Genomic DNA, 18,559 nt, shown 5'->3' on the forward strand with positions numbered 1-18,559 from the left:
CTAAATGATTTGCAATCATATGAATAAAGAGGAGTTTGTACATGATGTGTGGATAATAACTAAATAAATTAGTGTGTGAAAGTAAGTCATTACCTGAAGTTTTACTTCTGGCCAAAGAAAGGAAGCCAAACCCCTCTCTTCCGCTAATTTTTACGAAACAGTATATTTTAACTTTGTGAATGTGGATTCTAGTGGAAACTGTTTATTATCTGCATGCAGGCTTGAAAATCACCTGTTTAATAAGCACCACTTTCGCCCAATCAAAACCCTCAAAGGTTTCCTGCTTGTAAATCCCATAATTCTACGTTGGCCATTTCATCCACGAGAATCTGTCCATGAGATACAGTTGAAGTCAGAAGTTTACATACACCTTAGCCAAATACATTTAAACTCAGTTTTTTGCAATTCCTGACATTTAATCCTAGTAAAAATTCCCTGTTTTAGGTCAGTTAGGATCACCACTTTATTTTAAGAATGTGAAATGTCAGAATAATAGTAGAGATAAATATTTATTTCAGTTTTAATGTCTTTCACATTCCCAGTGGGTCAGAAGTTTACATACACTCAATTAGTATTTGGTAGCATTGCCATTAAATTGTTTATATTGGGTCAAACATTTCGGGTAGCCTTCCATAAGCTTCCCACAAATAATTGGGTGAATTTTGTCCCATTCCTCCTGCCAGAGCTGGTGTAACTGAGTCAGGTTTGTAGGCCTCCTTGCTCGCACACGCTTTTTCAGTTCTGACCACACAGTTTCTATAGGATTGAGGTCAGGGCTTTGTGATGGCCACTCTGATACCTTGACTTTGTTGTCCTTAAGCCATTTTGCCACAACTTTGGAAGTATGCTTGGGGCCATTGTCCATTTGGAAGACCCATTTCTGACCAAGCTTTAACTTCCTGACTGATGTCTTGAGATGTTGCTTCAATATATCCACATAATTTTCTTGCCTCATGATGCCATCTATTTTGTGAAGTGCACCAGTCCATCCTGCAGCAAAGCACCCCCACAACATGATGCTGCCACCCCCGCGCTTCACGGTTGGGATGGTATTATTCGGCTTGCAAGCCTCCCCCTTTGTCCTCCAAACATAACGACGGTCAATATGGCCAAACAGTTCTGTTTTTGTTTCATCAGACCAGAGGACATTTCTCCAAAAAGTACAATCTTTGTCCCCATGTGCAATTGCAAGCCGTAGTCTGGATTTTTAATGGCGGTTTTGGAGCAGTGGTTTCCTCCTTGCTGAGCGGCCTTTCAGGTTATGTCAATATAGGACTCATTTTACTGTGGATGTAGATACTTTTGTACCTGTTTCCTCCAGCATCTTCACAAGGTCCTTTGCTGTTGTTCTGGGATTGATTTGCACTTTTCGCACCAAAGTACGTTCGTCTCTCAGATAAAGCGCCTCGTTCCTGAGCGGTTTTACGGCTGCATGGTCCCATGGTGTTTATACTTGTGTACTATTGTTTGTACAGATGAACGTGATACCTTCAGGCGTTTGGAAATTGCTCCCAAGGATGGATCAGACTTGTGGAGGTCTACAATTTTTTTTCTGAGGTCTTAGCTGATTTCTTTAGATTTTCCCATGATGTCAAGCAAAGAGGCACTGATTTTGAACGTAGGCCTTGAAAGGTACACCTCCAATTGACTCAAATGATGTCAATTAGCCTATCAGAAACTTCTAAAGCCAATTTTCCAAGCTGTTTAAAGGCACAGTCAACTTAGTGTATGTAAACTTCTGACCCACTGGAATTGTGATACAGTGAAATAATAATCAAACAATTGCTAGAAAAATGGCTTGTGTCATGCACATCCGACTTGCCAAAATTGTAGTTTGTTAACATGTAAACTTCTGACTTTGACTGTATTAGTGGGCATTAACATCATTGTTATTATGACACTAATATTCCGCGTTGCTATGGCGAATGGATCAACAAATGCAAGCTTCATCTCAGTCTCCATTGAACTATAAAATATTGTAAGAAGTTGTCTTCACATCTGAACGACCGGAAGATGTTGAATGATATGATTCAGAGCCAGACAGCCGGGATATCACAGATAGAACACAGATAGAACACAGACAGAACACAGACAGAACACAGATAGAACACAGACAGAACACAGAACACAGATAGAACACAGACAGAACACAAATAGAACACAGATAGAACACAGACAAAACACAGAACACAGATAGAACACAGACAGAACACAGAACACAGAAAGAACACAGATAGAACACAGGTGTTAGAGATATCATTCAATGTTGGAATGGCTACTCCACCAAGTCATCCTCCAGTGAGTAAAGCTTTTAAATGTGTTGTATGCTCTACCAATATGTATTTGATGTTTGCTTCATCAATTACACTTAATCACTGGTTGAGTAATTTAGTAGCTAGTGTGTTCGAAAAAATTACAGATTTACCTGATTTGTTGGACATTTGACAATTATACACTTAACTAAACAGTAAGACATTTCTGTTCTATTACATGTATGTATGAACTGAGAGGAGCCATAAAAACCCACAGCTGGCATTCCATAGATCAGATGTGGTGGGTAGAGTGATAGAGAGAGCCTGGAGGAACAGAACCAAGGCATCAGTATTGCTAATTATCCTGGCATCTGGGAAACGGCACCACAGGCAGATGACCAGAGGATGAACCCAAAAGTGGCTTATGGTGTCCCCCAATCTATATGGGAGGGATTGAACCAGCCATGACTGAGCATTCTTGGTATCAGCTATACCAGAAACAGCATGGTCTGCTCGGCCCAACAGTCTCATTATTGCAATAATTAATCGACATTGAATAAAGAGGATTGTTTGAAGAAATGACAAAGTCTTTATTAGAATATTCCAACACACTACCTAGCTTAACTGCAGCCAAAGATAATCTTTATGACTGGCGTCATAAAATATATTGTCTAACAGGCGTTAAGGGATGTGGAATCGCAACCAAGTGAAAAGCAATGTGCTATCCATGTGTACGTTATAGCCAAGGTTCTGTCAGCTGTTTCATTCAGCATTACAGTCTGATACAACAGCCTATGGTTCAAAGGTTCCCTAGCAAACAGCCTCCACCTGCTCTCTATCTGTATCTACTACTCTTTGTTTCGCTCATGACCTAGCTAAGTTGCTAACGTCATCAAGCTAACGAAGTAGATAGAGTAAATGAACAGTTCCAGCACTGGAGAAGTTGTCTCAGGACAAACTGATCACTCAGTTTGTCCTGAGTTGTATTAATTTAACTAGGCAAGTCAGTTAAGAACAAGTTCTTATTTTCAATGATGACCTAGGAACAGTGGGTTAACTGCCTTGTTCAGGGGCAGAACGACAGCTTTGTACCTTGTCAGCTCGGGGATTTGATCTTGCAACCTTTCGGTTACTAGTCCAATGCTCTAACCACTTGGCTATGCTGCCGCCCCAAAGAGTTCCAATGCAGCAGGATCTGTATCTACCTTTGTTTCAGGACAAACTGGATCACCCACCCAGAGTTCCAATGCAACAATTGTTTTTTTGCCGAGGATTATAGTATTGAGGTGGCGTCCTTGATCACGCAGGTCCCCAGCCTATGTAAGAAACTGGGGAATATGCAGAGTGGAATGTTTACCTTTTCTATGCGGGTGGCTGGACGGCGTTCACGCATGTTGGATGCATCTCAGTCTTGTCGACTGGCCGGTTTTGCACGGAGGCGAGCCATCTCCTGCCTCTCCTCCCCCCATCTGATAGCATGGTCAAATGAGCATAGCAAGAGTAGCATGACAATCAACAATGGTCACATGTCACGAGCCGTCGAAGCAGCCTGCACTCCCAACAAGAGGCTCGGAGCGGATGAATAGTTTCTCAACCCTGGAGCCTTGTCTCTCTACGGCCTCAGTGCCTACTCCTTCGAAGTCGCAACCTTATGTCCCCGTTCTGGATCGAGCGGGTGATTTTGGGAAGCTCCATGGTAAGAAATGTGACTGTCCCTGGTGCAAAAACAATGTCATATTCCAGAGCTTGAGTAAATTACATCATTTAGCTGCTCCAGGACATAGAACAGATTTCTATCATCGTAGTCCATGTGGGTTTTAATGGCATTATGAAGGGCAGCTCTGAACAGTTGAAATTGGATTTTTAAATGAGATAGTGGTAATGTAACAGTGTTGTAACAGTGTAGATTCCGTCCCTCCTCGCCCCTACCTGGGCTCGAACCAGGGACCCTCTGCACACAACAGTCATCCTCGAAGCACCGTTACCCATCGCTCCACAAAAGCTACGGCCCTTGCAGAGCAAAATAAATAACTACTTCAAGGGCTCAGAACAAGAGCTTCTCACCAGAATGGGCTTTAGGTGAGGCAGATGCACCTATCATGTTAAATACTGTTGAAGTAATATGGCTACAGGTTCATCCGCCTCACCTAAAGCCCATTCTGGTGGGAAGCTGCTATAGACCAGTAAGTGCTAACAGTCAGTATCTGGATAATGTTAAATACTGTTGAAGTAATATGGCTACAGGTTCATCCGCCTCACCTAAAGCCCATTCTGGTGGGAAGCTGCCATAGACCACCAAGTGCTAACAGTCAGTATCTGGATAACATGTGTTATGATTCCACCATTGACAGATTAGTGGAATCTGTGTGGGTAGCTGGACAGGTAGGATGACTGACAGTGAAGGTGAACAGGTGGTCAGGTGACAGAGGAATGGATGAGACTGAGGCAGGAATTCCTTTAACCATAAAGTGGAATATTTACTATGTATCCAATCAAATTCCTCATCCCAAAGATCACATGACAATCATTCACGATTAACATAATTAGGGGAGTCAACAATCCAGTTCGTTAAGAAGTCAATAGTAATCATCCGCGAGTCATTTAGGCTCGTAACTATTTATCATAAATCATGAAAGAATACAAACAGTGAATGGTTATTCAATCTATAATCCACATTAGCTTGATATCAAAGTCGATCAGTTAGCAAACAATGACGTTTCTCATTTCACCCTTTCAATTGTCTTCATGTGTACACATAATTAATTTCATTACATACATTACATGTTGACTGGCTTTCATCAGGCTGCCCACTCCAGAAAAAGCTTCTAACTGTAACTAGTGCCTGCGACCTGGTTCAGGTTATCAGTCAACCTACCAGGGTAGTTACAAACAGCACGGGAATGAAGTCATCAACATGTATTGATCACATCTTCACTAATGCTGCAGAAATGTGCTTGAAAGCAGTATCCAGATCGGATGCAGGGATCACAATAAAGTAGCCATGTCTAGGAAAACCAAACTTCCTAAGGCTGGACCTAATATAGTGTATAAGAGGTCATAGAATAGGTTTTGTAATGATTCCTATGTTGATGATATAAAGAATAGTTGTTGTTCTGTGATGTGAGGAGAAAATATACGTTGCACTTGACACATTTATGAAATTGCTTATTTCAGTTTCTAATAAGCACATTTAAGAAAATTATTGTAAAAACTGTTTGTTAATCCCCGTGGATTGATGAGGAATTGAAAAATGGTTGAGAGGGAAAACGAATGGCTAAGAAGAAGAAACTTTGAAACATAAATGACAAAGAATGTAAAAATAGTAAAAACCCTTGGAGCAACTTAAATAGCAATAACATTTTGGGGGGAAAAAGGCATCATTCATTGAATCAAAGGGCTCATTCATTATGAAACTGACTGATATCACCACCTACTTTCCTGATTTTTTCATTGGATAGATAATAGATAGATAATCAAACTTAGGCATGACATGCCAGCAACAAACACTGACACTACACATCCAAGTATATCTGACCAAATTATGAAAGACAAGCATTGTAATTTTGAATTCCGTAAAGCAAGTATGGAAGAGGCACATTTTTTTCCCCGTTGTCTATCAACAATGACAAGCCAACGGGGTTTGTAAACTTGGATGGAAAATTACTGAGGATAATAGAGGACAATATTGCCACTCCTATTTGCCATATCTTCAATTTAAGTCTACTAGAAAGTGTGTGCCCTCAGGCCTGGAGGGAAGCAAAAGTCCTTCTGCTACCCAAGAATAGTAAAGCCCCCTTTACTGGCTCAAATAGCCGACCAATCAGCCTGTTACCAACCCTAAGTAAACTTCTGGAAAAAATTGTGTTTGACCAGATTCAATGCTATTTTACAGTAAACAAATTGACAACAGACTTTTCACGCTTATAGGAAAGGACATTCAACAAGCACAGCACTTACACAAATGACTGATGATTGGCTGAGAGAAATGTATAAAAAGATTGCGGGGGCTGCTTTGTTAGACTTCAGTGCGGCTTTTGACATTATTGATCATAGTCTGCTGCTGGAAAAACTGATGTGTTATAACTTTACACCTGCTATATTGTGGATAAAGAGGGCTCCCAGGTGGAGCAGCGGTCTAAGGCACTGCATCTCAGTGCTAGAGGCATCAGGCACCCTGGTTCAGATGCAGGCTGTATCACAACCGGCCATGATTGGGAGTCCCATCGAGTGGTGTACAATTGGCCCAGCGTCGTCTGGGTTTGGCAGGTGTAGGCTGTCATTGTAAATAAGAATTTGTTCTTAATTAACTGACTTGCGTACTTAAATGTATTTTTTTTTAAAGAGGGGGTTCTTTAATGGAAGCCTCTCCAACATAATCCAGGTAAAATCAGGAATTCCCCAGGGTAGCTGTTTAGGCCCCTTACTTTTTTCAATCTTTACTAACGACATAAAATATGTCTTTACTAACGACATGCCACTGGCTTTGAGTAAAGCCCGTGTGTCTTTGTATGTGGATGACTCAACACGATTGGAGGTTGACATGTTGACATGTTGAATGTGCCGAGCTGTCTGTTTAAACTACTAGCACACAGCTCAGACACCCATCCATACCCCACAAGACATGCCACCAGAGGTCTGTTTAAACTACTAGCTCACAGCGCAGACACCCATACATACCCCACAAGACATGCCACCAGAGGTCTCTTCACAGTCCCCAAGTCCAGAACAGACTATGGGAGGCGCACAGTACCACATAGAGCCATGACTACATGGAACTCTATTCCACATCAAGTAACTCATGCAAGCAGTAGAATTGGATTTAAAAAACAGATAAAAATACACATTGGAACAGTGAAGCAACACAAACATCGGCCCAGACAGATGCATAGACACACTATAAACACACCTACACATGGATTTTGTGTTGTAGATATGTGGTAGTGGAGTATGGGCCTGAGGACACACTCTTAGCGTGTTGTAAATTCTGTAATGAATATATTGTAATGTTTTTAAAATTGTATAACTGCCTTAATTTTGTCCTCGTGCTCCTAGAACTCTAATACTTCTTTAGATACCATCAATCACCACATTATTTTGGAGAGATTGGAAACCCAAATCGGTCTACACGGACAAGTTTAGATCTTATTTGTCTCTGTGGATGGTTTGTCCTCTGACAAATCAACTGTAAATTCTGGTGTTCCTCAAGGTTCATTTTTTTGGACCTCTATTGTTGTCACTTTATATTTTACCTCTTGGTGATGTTATTCGGAAACATAGTTAACTTTCACTGCTATGTGGACGACATAGAGCTGTACACTTCGATGAAACATGGTGAAGCCACAAAATTGCCCTCCCTGAAAGCCTGCATTTCAGACATAAGGAAGTGGATGGCGGCAACGGTTTTTATTTTAAACAAAACAGAGATGCTAGTTCTAGGTTCCAAGAAACAACGAGATCTTCTGTTGGATCTGACAATTAATCTTGATGGTTGTACAATCGTCTCAAATAAAACTGTGACGGTCCTCGGCGTTACTCTGGACCCTGATCTCTCTTTTGACGAAAATATCAAGACTGTTTCAAGGACAGCTTTTTTCCATCTGCGTAACATTGCAAAAATCAGAAACTTTCTACTTTCTATCCAAAAATGATGCAGAAAAATGAATCCATGCTTTTGTTGCTTCTAGGTTAGACTATTGCAATGCTCTACTTTCCGGCTACCCGGATAAAGCACTAAATAAACTTCAGTTAGTGCTAAATACGGCTGCTAGAATCCTGACTAGAACCAAAACATTTGATCATATTACTCCAGTGCTAGCCTCCCTACACTGGCTTCCTGTCAAGACAAGGGCTGATTTCAAGGTTTTACTGCTAACCTACAAAGCATTACATGCACTTTCTCCTACCTATCTTTCCGATTTGGTCCTGCTGTACATACCTACACGTACGCTACGGTCACAAGACGCAGGCTTCCTTACTGTCCCTAGAATTTCTAAGCAAACAGCTTGAGGCAGGACTTTCTCCTATGGAGCTCCATTTCTATGGAATGGTCTGCCTACCCATGTGAGACGCAGACTCGGTCTCGACCTTTAAGTCTTTATTGAAGACTCCTCTCTCCAGCTCTCTCCACTGGGATTCTCTGCCTCTAACCCTATTACAGGGGCTGAGTCACTGGCTTACTGGTGCTCTTCCATGCCGTCCTTAGGAGGGGTGCGTCACTTGATTGGGTTGAGTCACTGACATAATCTTCCTGTCTGGGTTGGCACCCCCCTTGGATTCGTGCCGTGGGAGAGATATTCGTGGGCTATACTCGGCCTTGTCTCAGGATGGTAAGTTGGTGGTTGGAGATATCGCTCTTGTGGTGTGGGGGCTGTGCATTGGAAAAGTGGGTGGGGTTATATCCTGCCTGGTTGGCCCTGTCCGCGGGTATCGTCGGACGTGGCCACAGTGTCTCCTGACCCCTCCTGTCTCAGTCTCCAGTATCTATGCTGCAATAGTCTATGTGGCAGGGAGCTAGGGTCCTTCTGTTCTATCTGGAGTATTTCTCTTATCCGATGTCCTTTGTGAATTTAAGTATGCTCCCTCTAATTCTCTTTCTTTCGCTCCCTCTTTCTCTCTTTCCATCTTTCTCTCTTTCTCTCAGAGGACCTGAGCCCTAGAACCATGCCTCAGTACAACCTTGCCGGATGACTCCTTGCTGGATCCAGTCCACCGGGTGTTGCTGCTGCTCCAGTTTCAACTGTTCTGCCTGAACCCTGACCTGTTCACTAGACTTGCTACCTTCTCCCGGACCTGCTGTTTTCAACTCTCTCTCTCTCTCTAACGCACCTGCTGTCTCTAACTCTGAATGATCGGCTATGAAAACTGACATTTACTCCTGATGTGCTGACCTGTTGCACCCTCCACAACCACTGTGATTATTATTATTTGACCATGCTGGTCATTTGTGAACATTTGAACATCTTGGCCATGTTCTGTTATAATCTCCACCCGGCACAGCCAGAAGAGGACTGGCCACCCCTCAGAGCCTGGTTCCTCTCTAGGTTTCTTCCTAGGTTCCTGCCTTTCTAGGGAGTTTTTCCTAGCCACCGTGCTTCTACACCTGCATTGCTTGCTGTTTGGGGGTTTTAGGCTGGGTTTCTGTACAGCACTTTGAGATATCAGCTGATGAAAGAAGGGCTATATAAATACATTTGATTGATTGATATAACACCCCAATATACACTATGACATACAAATATACACAATAACAGACAAATATACACTATAACACACATATAGACACTATAACACACAAATATACACTATAACAAACAAATATAGTGTAGCACCCTGTATTATCGGCATATTAAACATTGTTTAAGAAATATATTACCTTCAACAGTGTTATCTTGTGATCAAGCCATCTATGTTTTGTGATTATTGGTGTCTTAAAAATGTTAGCTAACGGGTCAGCAATTAGCATGTTTGACATTTCAGTGGAAATTCTACTACTATCAGCTTTTTGATAAACACGATAAAACACTTATCGGCCACGTATTATCGGCCACCTTACTATTTTGTTCAATTACAAGATATATCCGTTTAATTTTGTTAAAAAAAGAGACACCAAACCTCGTATCCAATGTGTTTACAAGGTAGTTGACTAACGTCAGTTCGCTATCCTTCCGGTAAATAAAAAAAAGACTTGTCTGAAATCCGTTAGCTATATTTCAGAGGTAAAACGTTGGATATTGAATTACGTGTGGTGTGTCACGCAGTCAAATTTGACAATATACAGCGTGTCCCACAAAATGTGTATATACATAACTTTTTTGAAAACTCTCCAAACCTAATTTAACTTACATAAATTGCAATTATAATCCGTTTTCAGCTAGCTGAAAAGGTTTCTTTAGTCGCAAAACTTACCGTTATTTTCCAGTCCATTTAAATGTTGAGTTCAAGGTGATTTAATCCTCTAACCGCTAGAGAGTGTCCGATGTTGGGGGAAAATTAGCTAGATACACTGTAACAGACAAAGATACATTGTAACACACAAAGATACATTGTAACACAAAGATATACTATTAACAAACAAATATACACTATAACAAACATATATACATTATAACACACAAATACACTCTGTAACACACAAATATACACTATCAAACAAGAACCTCTTAAAACTGTATTAGTCTCCTGTAGGGCCACATGCTGCCTCCCAAAGGGATGCTATCAGGGCAATAGGGTGCCATTTGGGATGCAGAGAGTACTGTGTTATCAGCTCTCGGTGGTGCAGACAGTACTGTGTTACCAGCTCTCGGTGGTGCAGACAGTACTGTGTTACCAGCTCTCGGTGGTGCAGACAGTACTGTGTTATCAGCTCTCGGTGGTGCAGACAGTACTGTGTTACCAGCTCTCGGTGGTGCAAACAGTACTGTGCTATCAGCCTAGCATAGTCTACAGCCTACAGACTACAGTCTAAAACCTACAGCCTAGAATAGCCTACAGCCTATAGCCTAGAATAGCCTACAAACTACAGCCAACAGCCTAGAATATCCTACATCCTAGCATGGTCTACAAACTACAGCCTAGCATGGTCCATAAACTACATCCTAGCATGGTCCTCAAACTACATCCTAGCATGGTCCACAAACTACATCCAAGCATGGTCCACAAACTACATCCTAGCATGGTCCACAAACTGTAGCCTAGCATGATCCACAAACTACAGCCTAGCATGGTCCACAAACTACATCCTAGCATGGTCCACAAACTACAGCCTAGCATGGTCCACAAACTACATCCTAGCATGGTCCACAAACTACATCCTAGCATGGTCCACAAACTACAGCCTAGCATGGTCCACAAACTACATCCTAGCATGGTCCACAAACTACAGCCTAGCATGGTCCACAAACTACATCCTAGCATGGTCCACAAACTACAGATACAGTATGACAGACGAAATGAGAGAAAAAAAATCCAGAAAATCACATAGTAGGATTTTTAATGAATTTATTTGCAAATGATGGTGGAAAATAAGTATTTGGTCAATAACAAAAGTATCTCAATACTTTGTTATATACCCTTTGTTGGCAATGACAGATGTCAAACGTTTTCTGTAAGTCTTCACAGGGTTTTCACACACTGTTGCTGGTATTTTGGCCCATTCCTCCATGCAGATCTCCTCTAGAGCAGTGATGTTTTGGGGCTGTTGCTGGGCAACACAGACTTTCAACTCCCTCCAAAGATTTTCTATGGGGTTGAGATCTGGAGACTGGCTAGGCCACTCCAGGACCTTGAAATGCTTCTTACAAAGCCACTCCTTCGTTGCCCGGGCGGTGTGTTTGGGATCATTGTCATGCTGAAAGAACCAGCCACTTTTCATCTTCAATGCCCTTGCAGATGGAAGAAGGTTTTCACTCAAAATCTCACGATACATGAACCCATTCATTCTTTCCTTTACACAGATCAGTCGTCCTGGTCCCTTTGCAGGAAAACAGCCCCAAAGCATGATGTTCCACCCCCATGCATCACAGTAGGTATGGTGTTCTTTGGATGCAACTCAGCATTCTTTGTCCTCCAAACACGACGAGTTGAGTTTTTACCAAAAAGTTATATTTTGGTTTCATCTGACCATATGACATTCTCCCAATCTTCTTCTGGATCATCCAAATGCTCTCTAGCAAACTTCAGACGGGCCTGGACATGTACTGGCTTAAGCAGGGGGACACGTCTGGCACTGCAGGATTTGAGTCCCTGGCGGCGTAGTGTGTTACTGATGGTAGGCCTTGTAACTTTGGTCCCAGCTCTCTGCAGGTCATTCACTAGGTCCCCCCGTGTGGTTCTGGGATTTTTGCTCACCGTTCTTGTGATCATTTTGACCCCACGGGGTGAGATCTTGCGTGGAGCCCCAGATCGAGGGATATTATCAGTGGTCTAGTATGTCTTCCATTTCCTAATAATTGCTCCCACAGTTGATTTCTTCAAACCAAGCTGCTTACCTATTGCAGATTCAGTCTTCCCAGTCTGGTGCAGGTCTACAATTTTGTTTCTGGTGTCCTTTGACAGCTCTTTGGTCTTGGCCATAGTGGAGTTTGGAGTGTGACTGTTTGAGGTTGTGGACAGGTGTCTTTTATACTAACAAGTTCAAACAGGTGCCATTAATACAGGTAACGAGTGGAGGACAGAGGAGCCTCTTAAAGAAGAAGTTACAGGTCTGTGAGAGCCAGAAATCTTGCTTGTTTGTAGGTGACCAAATACTTATTTTCCACCATAATTTGCAAATAAATTCATTAAAAATCCTACAATGTGATTTTCTGGATTTTTTTTCTCATTTTACAGGCCTCTCTCAATTACAGGCCTCTCTCATATTTTTAAGTGGGAGAACTTGCACAATTGGTGGCTGACTAAATACTTCTTTGCCCCACTGTATAGACATCATATTGTCTCTCTCTAGACATTTTGTGTGTGTGTGTGCGTGCGTGCTTGCATACGTGCGTGCGTGTGTGTGTGTGTAAGGGCTGCTGAGAGGAAAACTGAGCTATGCTGTAAGCTGAGCACTACTAATACCCCATACAGCTGAATAATACCCCCATACAGATGAATAATACCCCATACAGCTGAATAATACCCCTATACAGCTGAATAATACCCCATACAGCTGAATAATACCCCCATGCAGCTGAATAATACCTCTATACAGCTGAATAATACCCCCATACAGCTGAATAATACCCCTATACAGCTGAATAATACCCCTATACAGCTGAATAATACCCCCATACAGCTGAATAATACCCCATACAGCTGAATAATACCCCCATACAGCTGAATAATACCCCATACAGCTGAATAATACCCCCATACAGCTGAATAATACCCCATACAGCTGAATAATACCCCCATACAGCTGAATAATACCCCATACAGCTGAATAATACCCCATACAGCTGAATAATACCCCCATACAGCTGAATAATACCCCATACAGCTGAATAATACCCTATACAGCTGAATAATACCCCCATACAGCTGAATAATACCCCATACAGCTGAATAATACCCCCATACAGCTGAATAATACCCTATACAGCTGAATAATACCCCCATACAGCTGAATAATACCATATACAGCTGAATAATACCCCATACAGCTGAATAATACCCCCATACAGCTGAATAATACCCCCATACAGCTGAATAATACCCCATACAGCTGAATAATACCCCACACAGCTGAATAATACCCCTATACAGCTGAATAATACCCCTATACAGCTGAATAATACCCCCATACAGCTGAATAATACCCCATACAGCTGAGTGCACAAAACATTAAGAACACCTTCCTAATATTGAGTTGCACCCCCACTTTGCCCTCAAAACAGCCTCAATTCGACTCAACAAGGTGTCAAAAGCGTTCCACAGGGATGCTGGCCACATGTTTACTCCAATTCTTCCCACAGTTGTGTCAAGTTGACTGGATGTCCTTTGGGTGGTGGATCATTCTTGATACACAGGGAACTGTTGAGTGTGAAAAACCCCAGCAGTGTTGCAGTTCGTGACACAAACTGTTGCGGTTTAAAGAATTATCTTTTTGCTCTCTCTGCCAGAACGCATCACAGAGAAGCGATAGACCATGATTAAAAAAAGGGAGAGATAAACTGGACTTTACCTGCTGTGTTTACGGTGAAGGGAGAGACGGGAGGAGCTTCACTCAGCGCAAGCTGTCTAAAATCCAAACTTTACCCGCAACACAAACCTCAGACGTAGCCTGTTCGGTGTTTCGGTTCAGTTATTTAAAAATATATATATATTTTCGGTATCATCTGATCTCACCACTTGGTAAAGAACCAACAGTGCAGCGCGAGCCCAGACACGACTGATGCTGTCTGTTTCTCTGATTGGTGTGTTTCAGCGTGCACTCTAACAGCCCCCTTTTCTCTCACTCTCTCTCCCTCTGTCTGCCTCTCTCTCTCTCCCTCTTTCTGTCTCTCTCTCTCTCTCTCTCTATCTCTCTTGCTCTCTCTCTCTCTCCCTCTGTCTCTCTCTCTCTCTCCCTCTGTCTGTCCCTCTCTCTCTGTCTCTCTCTGTCTCTCTCTCTGTCTCTCTCTCTCTCCCTCTGTCTGTCTCTCTGTCTCTCTCTGTCTCTCTCTCTGTCTCCCTCTGTCTGTCTCCCTCTCTCTGTCTCTCTCTGAGTAAATCTGGCATCCTACTGCTCACGGCCCTCCATTCACTTTTATTATTCTGTGGTTCTCCTAGTCGGTAGGGATGTGGTTCGGTATGGTATGGTATGAATAGTTAACGATAAAACATGCCGTTTAAGCCTGATGCTACCCTGCACCTTTCAAAGCGCCTGATCCATTTCGGCCAGTTTTGAATGTCCATACAAACAAAATTCTCTGGGGGACTAATGCGAAATCCGTCAGCACTAGCCACTGGCCTGTCCGTGTTTGCGCCAGAGCCCGTTGAACTTGGAGTCGCAAACCCTGAAATCCCGCCAGCTTCTTCCTCTTGCAACATGTTGCTTAGCAGTAGCTTAGTCCTTGCTCGTTAGCTAGCAAAATAATGATATGCGCTGTTTTATCTCCAACACTGCGCCCTCCCTGCTTTGAAACAGCCTGAATGTATGATTCACTTGGTACCTCCTTCACGTTTATGTGAATTTTAAAACCACTTCTGACACCATGTAGCATGATCTAAAATAAAGATGCGCGACCACAAGGTTCTAGCTCCAGCCTGTTTATTAACATAACCCTTGCATGTCCTACATAGGTACGGATGCCCCCAAGGGACATCCTACTACAGAAATAGTGGCGCCGAGGAAAAAATACATAGTGAATTACCAATAACAATGAGGACTGAAAATAGCATGTCTGTTGGGAGGGCGTAGCCGTACCGACCTACGTGCAGCGGTACAAGGTAGCTATAGAAAGCCTTGAACTTTTTCCCCCCACTTTTTGTTTTGTCTTAAAAATGCCGTTACATTCAGATCTACACTACCTTTAAAAAGTTTGGGGTCACTTAGAAATGTCCTTGTTTCTGAAAGAAAATTTTTAAAAAAATTGTCCATTAAAATAACATCAAATTGATCAGAAATACAGTGTATACATTGTTCATGTTTTAAATGACTATTGTAGCTGGAAACGGCAGATTTTTAATGGAATATCTACATAGGCGTACAGAAGCCCATTATCAGCAACCATCACTCCTGTGTTTCAATGGCACGTTGTGTTAGCTAATCCTAGTTTATCATTTTAAAAGGCTAATTGATCATTAGAAAACCCTTTTGCAATTATGTTAGCACAGCTGAAAACTGTTGTCCTGATTAAAAAAGCAATAAAACTGGCCTTCTTTAGATGAGGTGAGTATCTGGAGCACCAGCATTTGTGGGTTCGATTACAGGCTCAAAATGACCAGAAACAACGCGCTTCCTTGTGATACTCGTCAGTCTATCCTTGTTCTGAGAAATGAAGGCTATTCCATGTGAGAAATTGCCAAGAAACTCAAGATCTTGCACAACGCTGTGTACTACTCCCTTCACAAAACAGAGCAGAGTTCCTCTGTCCAGTCTCAACGTCAACAGTGAAGAGGCGACTCTGGGATGCTGGACTTCTAGGCAGAGTTCCTCTGTCCAGTCTCAACGTCAACAGTGAAGAGGCGACTCTGGGATGCTGGACTTCTAGGCAGAGTTCCTCTGTCCAGTCTCAACGTCAACAGTGAAGAGGCGACTCTGGGCCATACATGGACACTTTTGTTTTTATCCCCTGAACTTCTAACCCCTTGATGTTGTTGTTGGATCTAATTATAATAGCATTTCAATGGCCATAATAAATAGATATGGAGACAACGGACAGCCTTGTTTTACTCCTCATAAAGGCTCTATACTTTCTGAGAAGTTACCATTATTTACTATGTTACATCTGGGGTTGCTGTACATAACTTTAACCCATTGCATAAGAGATTCACCACAATTAAAGTATTCCAGGCATTTATATATAAACTCAGCAAAATGTTTAAAAAAAACATCCTCTCACTGTCAACTGCGTTTATTTTCAGCAAACTTAACATGTGTAAATATTTGTGCAAAAATAACAAGATTCAACAACTGAGACATAAACTGAACAAGTTCCACAGACATGTGACTAACAGAAATGGAATAATGTGTCCCTGAACAAAGGGGGGAGGGTCAAAATCAAAAGTAACAGTCAGAATCTGGTGTGGTCACCAGCTGCATTAAGTACTGCAGTGCATCTCCTACTCATGGACTGCGCCAGATTTGCCAGTTCTTTCTGTGAGATGTTACCCCACTCTTCCACCAAGGCACCTGCAAATTCCCAGACATTTCTGGGGGGAATGGCCTTAGCCCTCACCCTCCGATCCAACAGGTACCAGACGTGCTCAATGGGATCGAGATCCGGGCTCTTCACTGGCCATGGCAGCACACTGACATTCCTGTCTTGCAGGAAATCACGCACAGAATGAGCAGTATGGCTGGTGGCATCGTCATGCTGGAGGGTCATGTCAGGATGAGCCTGCAGGAAGGGTACCACATGAGGGAGGAGAATGTCTTCCCTCTAACGCACAGCGCTGAGATTGCCTGCAGTGACAACAAGCTCAGTCCGATGATGCTGTGACACATCACCCCAGACCATGACGGACCCTTCACCTCAAAATTGATCCCCCTCCAGATTACAGGCCTCGGTGTAATGCTCATTCCTTCAATGATAAACGCAAATCCGACCATCACCTCTGGTGAGACAAAACCGCGTCTCGTCAGAGAATAGCACTTTTGCCAGTCCTGTCAGGTCCAGCGACGATGGGTTTGTGCCCGTAGGCGACGTTGTTGCCAGTGATGTCTGGTGAGGACCTGCCTTACAACAGGCCTACAAGCCCTCAGTCCTGCCTCTCAGCCTATTGCGGACAGTCTGAGCACTGATGGAGGGAATGTGTGTTCCTGGTGTAACTCGGGCAGTTGTTGTTGCCGTCCTGTATCTGTCCCGCAGGTGTGATGTTCGGCTGTACCGATCCTGTGCAGGTGTTGTATCACGTTGTCTGCCACTGCGAGGACGATTAGCTGTCCATCCTGTCTCCCTGTAGCTCTGTCTTAGGCATCTCACAGTACGGACATTGCAATTTTTTGCCCTTGTCCACATCTGCAGTCCTCATGCCTCCTTGCAGCATGCTTAAGGCACGTTCACGCAGATGAGCAGGGACCCTGGATCCATCTCTCTTTTGGTGTTGTTCAGAGTCAGTAGAAAGGCCTCTTTAGTGTCCTAAGTTTTCATAACTGTGACCATAATTGCCTACCATCTGTAAGCTGTTATAGTGTCTTAACGACCGTTCCACAGGTGCATGTTCATTCATTGTTTATGGTTCATTGAACAAGCCTGGTTTAAACCCTTTACAATGAAGATCTGTGAAGTTATTTAGATTTTTACAAATTATCTGTGAAAGACAGGGTCCTGAAAAAGGGACTTTATTTTTTTGCTGAGTTTACGTTCTAGTCGTACTTGATCAAAACACCTTTTCAAAATCTGCTATGACCAGGCCTGGTGTCTTTCATGTTTCGTAATGTTTTAAATTGTTTTAAATTGTTGTCGTATATTATCTCCAATATATTGTCCTTGTAAAAAACCTGTCTGATCAGGATGAACAATGCCTGGTAAAAACCTTTTTTATTCTATGTGCTAGACATTTCACTAGGAAGTGTTAGAGGCCTCCAGTTTCTTAAATGGACTGGATCTTTATACTTACCACCTGGGTCCTGTTGAAGTAGTAATGAAATTACACCTTCTTGTTGAGTACATAAAAGTGTACCATTTTTATTATTCCAATTAAAACATGGTAATAATGGATGTTTGAGTACATCAAAAATGGTCTGATATCTCTCTACTGGTATACCATCAAGCCCCGGTGTTTTACCATCAAGCCCCGGTGTTTTACCATCAAGCCCTGAGGTTTTACCATCAAGCCCCGTTGTTTTACCATCAAGCCCCGGTGTTTTACCATCAAGCCCTGGTGTTTTACCATCAAGCCCCGGTGTTTTACCATCAAGCCCCGTTGTTTTACCATCAAGCCCCGTTGTTTTACCATCAAGCCCCGGTGTTTTACCATCAAGCCCCGGTGTTTTACCATCAAGCCCCGGTGTTTTACCATCAAGCCCTGAGGTTTTACCATCAAGCCCCGTTGTTTTACCATCAAGCCCCGGTGTTTTACCATCAAGCCCCGTTGTTTTACCATCAAGCCCCGGTGTTTTACCATCAAGCCCTGGGGTTTTTCCAGACTGAAAATATTTTATTGCCTCATAAAGTTCCTGCTCT

The 18,559-nt window shown here is 42.6% G+C and overlaps 1 protein-coding gene across 1 annotated transcript in view; it reads right to left on the reverse strand.

Annotated features, from left to right (window-relative positions):
- LOC110531295 (caM kinase-like vesicle-associated protein) overlaps positions 1-14,229 on the reverse strand; it is an 89,917-nt gene extending 75,688 nt beyond the window's left edge. Inside the window, exon 1 of the mRNA XM_036986981.1 lies at positions 13,912-14,229. The gene's annotated coding sequence lies outside the window, so the exon portion shown is untranslated. The remainder of the gene's footprint in view (positions 1-13,911) is intronic.
- Positions 14,230-18,559: the final 4,330 nt, after the last annotated feature.

The sequence above is a fragment of the Oncorhynchus mykiss genome, chromosome 9 (assembly GCF_013265735.2).
Source record: "Oncorhynchus mykiss isolate Arlee chromosome 9, USDA_OmykA_1.1, whole genome shotgun sequence".
Classification (NCBI taxonomy): Eukaryota; Metazoa; Chordata; class Actinopteri; order Salmoniformes; family Salmonidae; genus Oncorhynchus; species Oncorhynchus mykiss.